Below are 6,792 nucleotides of genomic sequence, written 5' to 3'. Positions count from 1 at the left end.
GGATTAAGATGGAATGATGATACCTGGATCCTTTGTAAAGATGCTTATAGTTCATGCTTGTCCAGGTTATGAAGATGATAACTCAAGGGTTTGAGTTATTTTGGAAAAAAGTGGGAAATGAAGTACAATATCAATGTTTGTGAAATTCCTGTATAAAAAGGGGTCTCCCGACATCCTTCTGGACCCTGAGGAATTCCTTAGAAATATAAATTTGGCCAGGTGCCTTTGGGTCTGAAAATAATAAGACTCAAGTACTTGACCTGGAGATCCAGGATATACCATAAAATTGTTTGAAAAATCACAAAGCACCCTCATCAGTCTAATTATCTTGCTGTATCTGTTAAATTCCAGGACTGCCTCCCCCTTCCCCAGGTGTGGCTGGAACAATAAAATAGTAAATTTCTTGGGATGCTCATGAATATGACTCCCCCCATCTCAGTAAATATGTTCAAACAAAGACCCTTTCTGTCTATAGGAACCCCATATTTACATATGCTAAGACCATCTTTGCTTCTGTATCTTGCCTGCTCTCAGTATTTCCCCACCAAATGCTATAAAAACCCTATCCCCTGAACACTCAGATACTGTCTGATTTGGGTATTACATCTCCAGGCAGTTCCTGGGAATAAAGATCTCCACACTTACCAAACTCTGGTCTCTATCTCGCTCTTTGGGTTCAACAATGTAAAAGTTTCTTTTACTTTTAGGAAAAGAGAGGGAGAAAGCAGTATGAGGTAGAAAAACCTGTGGCTCTTGGCAATCCAAGCAAGGAAAACCATTTCAATCTGGCAGTTTTTTACCTACATATCTTAAATACCAACAGAAAGGGGCAAGAACAATAGAATATGAAATCCAGGTTAAGCTAGATTCCTTTAGCTCTCTTCTCTTCTTATTCACTATCTACAGTCATACCCTTACACTTCCTAAAGATTCTTACCAGGGTCCTCCTCATTAGACTGATCCTTCACCTAGAAGATGGTCACCGGTGTTTCCTGCCTGACGATTTCAGGAAAAATGACAAGAGCAGAACAGAGATCTCAACACAACATCTGTAGATCTGATCAAAACTTTTGATACTGTCATGAGAGCTTGTGAAAAGTTATGTCAAAATTTGGTTGCCTGGAGAAGTTCATCAATTCCATAGCATCATGCCTGACCAGGTTCTGGAGAGTGAACAATGCTTTTATGATTTCCCAGTCACCAGTGGGATCAAGGCTATGTGCTTACTTCCATGCATTTTAGCATGATGTTTTCAACCATGTTCTCAATTGCCTTCACTAAGAATGAACACCATATCAGGGTTAGTTACCACATTGCCAAAAAAGTCTTCAACTTGAAAAGACTTATTAATCAAGACCAAAGTGGAGGGAGTGTTGGTACTTGATCTTCTATTTGCAAATGATTGTACATTCAATGCAGCCTCTGAAGTTGAGATGCAACAATGTATATGGATTGATTAGCTTGTCCTAATTTTGGCCTAACAACACCACAAAAGCATACGTGTCCATCAACCAGAATCTCACCATCCATATATGGAACCATCAATTACAGCAACTGCAGAAGTTCTGAGATAAATTCACTTACCTAGGCAGTAGACTTTCCAGGGAGATGCACATTAATAATGAGGCTAATATTCTTTCCAAAAGAAAGAATGGGAGAAAAGAAGTTTTAGATTGACTACCAAACTGAAGGTTTACAGTCATTGTGCTGACTCATTACTGTATGTATGCCTACCAACATCTTGCCAGGAAACTGAATCACTTCCATTTCAATTGTCTTAGGAAGATTCTGGAGATCACCTGACAGGAGAAGATACCAGTACATACATATTTTTTTTTTAGGTTTTTGCAAGGCAAATGGGGTTAAGTGGCTTGCCCAAGGCCTCACAGCTAGGTAATTATGAAGTGTCTGAGGCAGGATTTGAACTCAGGTACTTCTGACTCCAGGGCCAGTGCTCTATCCACTGTGACACCTAGCTGCCCCGTATGTACATATTTTTGATAAACATGTTTATAGATGTCATTTTTGGTATGAGGAATTAGGAGTAAGGGAATGTTCATCAGATTCTGAAGGGCTGGTTTGTGTTTTTTCTACCTCTGGATGGGGATAACTATCTATAGCCAGTCTAATATGATTGTCCTAGCTCTCTGAACTGCTGAGAGGAGCTGTTTCCATCAAGATTGATCATCTCACAATGTTGTTAATATGTACATTGTTCTCTTGATTCTGCTGCTTTGCTCAGCATTAGATTCTGTAAATTATTCCATGCTTCTCTAGAATTAAATCATTTATGGTTTCTTCTAGAGCAGTAATATGCCATAGTATTCATGTACCATAACTTGTTTAGCCATTCTCCAATTGATGGGCATCCCCTCAATTTCCAATTTTTTGCCACCACAAAAAAGAGCAGCCTTGAATATTTTGGAACATGTAGGACTTTTTTCATTCTTTACAATTTCTTCCAGATATAGTCCTAGAATTGGAATTGCTGGGTCAAGGGGTATGAATACTTTTATTGCTCTTTGGGCATAGTTCCATATGCTCTCCAAAATAGTTGGATCCATCCACAACTTCACCAGCAAAGCATCAATGTCCTAATCCTCTCACAACCTCTCCAACATTGATAATTTTCCATTTTGCTCAACTTGGCCAATATGATAGGTCTAAGGGGATACCTCATTGTTGTTTTAATTTGCATTTTTCTAATCATTTTTCATATGATTATATATATAGCTTTTCATTTCATTTGAAAACTGCCTATTTGTATCCTTTGATCATTTCTCAATTGGAGAACAACCTTATAAATTTGATGCAATTAATTCTCTATGAATTTTAGAAATAAGACCTTTATCATAACTACTAGTTGTGAAGATTGTTTCTCATTTTTCTGCTTTCCTTCTAATTTTGGCAGCATTGATTTTATTAGTGCAAAAACTTTTTCATTTAATATAGTCAAAATCATTCATTTTGCAGTTCATAATTTATTCTAATTCTAGTTTGGTCATACATTTATCCGCTTTCCATAGATCTGCTAGGATATTTCTTGGTCTATTAATTTGTTTATGGTATTGCCCTCTATGTCTAAATTCTGTACCCATTTTGACTTTATTTTGGTATAGAATGTGAGATGTGGGTCTATGCCTAGTTTTTGCCATACTATCTTCTAGTTTTCCCAACAATTTTTGTCAAATAGTGAGTTCTTATCCCAGAAGCTGATGTCTTTGGGTTTTTTTCAAATAGTAGATTGCTGTAGTCATTTACTGAGACTTCTTTTGAACCTGTCCTAATCCAATGCTCCATTACTCTATTTCTTAACTGGTACCAGGCAGTTTTGATGACTGCCACTTTATAGTATAGTTTTAGATCTGGTAGAGCTAAGTCACCTTCCTTAACATTTTTTAATCAGTTCCCTTGCTATTCTTGAACTTTTGTTGCTCCAGATAAACTGCTATTTTTATCTGGCTCAGTAAAGTAGTTATTTGGTAGTTTGATTGGTATGGTACTTAATAAGCAATTTAATTTGAGAATTCTCATTTTTCTTATATTAGCTCAACTTAACCATAAGCAACTGACATTTTTTCCAGTTATTTAAATCTGACTTAATTTGGCTGAGAATGCTTTATAATTGTGTTCAAACAGTTTCTTATCTTCTCCTATTTTTAAAAAATGGTTTATGTAAGGCATGGCTAGGTGGTGCAGTGGATAGAGCACCAGGTCTGGAGTCAGGAATACTTGAGTTCAAATCCAGCCTCAGACACTTAATAATTACCTAGCTGTATGGCCTTGGGCAAGCCACTCAATCCCATTTGCCTCACAAAAACCTAAAAAAAAATGGTTTATGTAGAATAGGAATTGTTCCTTAAATGCTTGGTAGAATTCACTTGTAAATCCATCTGGACCTGGAAACTTTCTTAAGGAGTTTATTGATGATTTCTTCAATTTCTTTTTCTGGAATGGTTATTTAAGTATTATTTCCTCTTCTGTTAATCTGGACAATTTGTATTTTTGTAAATATTCATCCATTTCATTCAAGTTATCCAATTTATTGACATTCAGTTCAGCAAAGTAACTCAGAATTATTCTTTAATTTCCTCCTCATTGATGGTTAGTTCACCCTTTTCATTTTTGATTAACCAAAGGTTTGTCCATTTTATTGGCTTTTTCATAAAACCAACTCAGTTTTATTATGAGATCTATTGTTTTCTTGCTTTCATTTTATTCATCTCTCCCTTGATTTTCAGAATTTCTAATTTGGTATTTAATTGGGAATCTTTAATTTGTTCTTTTTCTAGCTATTTTAGTTGCATACCCAATTCATTGATCTCCCTTTTCTCTATTTTATCCATATAGGCATTTAGAGATAAAAAGCTTCCCCTCAAAACTACTCTGGCTGCATCCCATAAATTTTGGTATGATGTCTCATTAGTATTTTCTTGGATATAATTATTGATTACTTCTATTATTTGCTGTTTGATCCACCCATTATTTAAGATAAAGTCTTTCTTAAGAACTTTGGCATTGATTATTCTGCATTGGAGACATTGGCACAGGACTACCTAGCATCATGGTGTGCCCTCATCAGAGAGGGTGCTGTGCTCTATGATCAAGGCAGAATTGAAGCAGCTCAAAGGAAGTGTGAGATATGTGAGTTTACAATAATCATCCCAGGTGTTCACATGGACTATTTATGACCAACCTTGATATAGCATTCCAAGTTCATGTTGGTCTGATAGGCTATAGTTGGACACACTGTAATTTTTCTCTAATATAATGATGTTATTTTGTTCTTTTTTGATAATGAAGGACAAGAATCAACTAATCAGGTCTTTTTTTTCCCACTCCATTTTTTTGAATTCAACAATAAGCAAACAGCAGAATTGAACACAAATTTTGCTAAGTTAGGTCCTGCTTCCCATACAACAAAGACTTGCAGTAGATTTAACACAAAAATGTGAGCATAGCAAACACCTCTAACCCACCCACACATGTAAACCTTTCAATTGGGAGGATGGGGGGAGTGGGGGAGGGGGTGAGTTTAGTTAAGCCACCACTGCCTTTCCAGCTGCCAATGGCACTAAAGGACTCACCAAGCTGTTTCCCAATGGAATAAGAGACTAAAGGCTGGATTAAGTCAGTTGAATTATTTTTAAAAGAGGAGACAGTGGCAAAGAACCTCATCGATCTGGTTCTCGTGGAAGAGAAAACTTTCCATCAAATGGTCCTTGGACCCTCCAAATCCAGTTTCTGTCCATTAGCATATCAGAAGGAAAAAATGTGATACCAGGAACAGGATGCATTTGAGAACTATCAACAACTTTCTACCTATGTTCAGTTATCAGCATCTTAATGGATTGTTTTTATTTTTTCCACTAGGATGTTAGGAAGCCAATTACGACTTTAACTAATATCTTGATTCCCTCCCCCCACCTACTATTTGCTAACACATTAAGTCAGCAAGCTGTGGATCCTACACCCAGACTCCCTCCACCCCCTATAACAAGGAAAAGACTCCATGACAGTTGATGACTGACAAGTCAACCCATGGGAATAAGGGGGAAGGGCATCCATTCACATCACCAGGGGAGGGGGCATGTGATGACAGGGCCTACTTCCCTGCCAGCTGCTCGTAGAGCCGGGGCACATAGTCATCTCATTCAGCCTGGTAGCAGGTGCCAGCAACGAGGGCCCCAAGCCTGTACTTGCTGTGGAAGGAAACCACCTTGAACTTGCCCTGGTGGTCCCTGGAGCGGTTGGATAGGACAGGTTCATCACATTTGAGTGGCCCCTTCTGCTCATAAACAAGCCACATATAGGGTGAAGACCTGTTCCCTTGGGGGGGCCAGAGCCCACATAATCTGAGAGGACATTGCCACTGCTGATATCATTGCCCTTCATGTTGACCACCAGGAAGTGGTGCCACTCCCGGAATTTGGGGTCCTTCCTGCTGGGAGCATCTGGGTCTGTGAGGACTAGAGTATAGAGCTTCGAGGGGTCACAGTCCAGTCAGCATTGGGTGGGCGTCAGCACTTGGCCCAGCTCGTGGATCTCACTGTCCTGGTACTTGATGCTGAGCGGCTACTGCAGCTTCTTGTCCACCTCCCGCAGGCTCAGCGGCCCGCTCCACGGGCTCAGGTCCACCGGCATGGCACACGGCACAGGAAGCTCCAACAGACAACGGCACGAGCACCAGCACGAGAATGCCGCCCTAATCATGTCTTAACACTAGATCATGATGACTCTAGAGGAGGGAATGGGGCTGATGACTTTGCACAGATCTGCTTCACTTAAATCCAACTCACTTGCAAGTCAAGACAACATCCTCCTAATGTCATTAGACTTCTTTGAGAATGAAGGACAAACAACAAAAACAAGGATGTAGTTCAGCAACAACTTAATCAAGGGTATATAATGTCAAGATCCACTCGCTGCCCCCCCCCCTTTTTTTTACTATTAGGAGATACCTTTCTTACTATTAGTAGACACCCTTTTCCCCCAGAGCTTAAGGCTTAGCAAACAAGCTGTTTCTGAAGCTTGGCTTCACAACAAACCTTTGCATTCACCTTCAGGATGAACACTATTGCAATTAAGTCACAGAGCTGATGGTCCCTGAGCTTGGGCAAGCACCAACAGACCCAGACATGAAACCCTGCTATGAATGGACTTTTTGTCACTAGACAACTTTGCCTCACAGTAGCTGTTATGTCTCACCACTGTTGCTACACTACACTGTTTGATTTTTTTTGTCTAGCCACAAATATATAAATTAAGGTTTAGCCTTACTGCCTCAGGTCT

At 39.2% G+C, this 6,792-nt stretch overlaps 1 pseudogene; it reads right to left on the bottom strand.

Annotated features, from left to right (window-relative positions):
• Nucleotides 1-3,912: 3,912 nt before the first annotated feature.
• LOC141502774 (phosphatidylethanolamine-binding protein 1 pseudogene) lies at nucleotides 3,913-6,300 on the bottom strand (annotated as a pseudogene).
• Nucleotides 6,301-6,792: the final 492 nt, after the last annotated feature.

Source organism: Macrotis lagotis, chromosome X (genome assembly GCF_037893015.1).
Source record: "Macrotis lagotis isolate mMagLag1 chromosome X, bilby.v1.9.chrom.fasta, whole genome shotgun sequence".
Classification (NCBI taxonomy): domain Eukaryota; kingdom Metazoa; phylum Chordata; class Mammalia; order Peramelemorphia; family Peramelidae; genus Macrotis; species Macrotis lagotis.
Note: the sequence above shows the minus strand (reverse complement) of the source record. Positions and strands in the feature narration are given on the sequence as shown.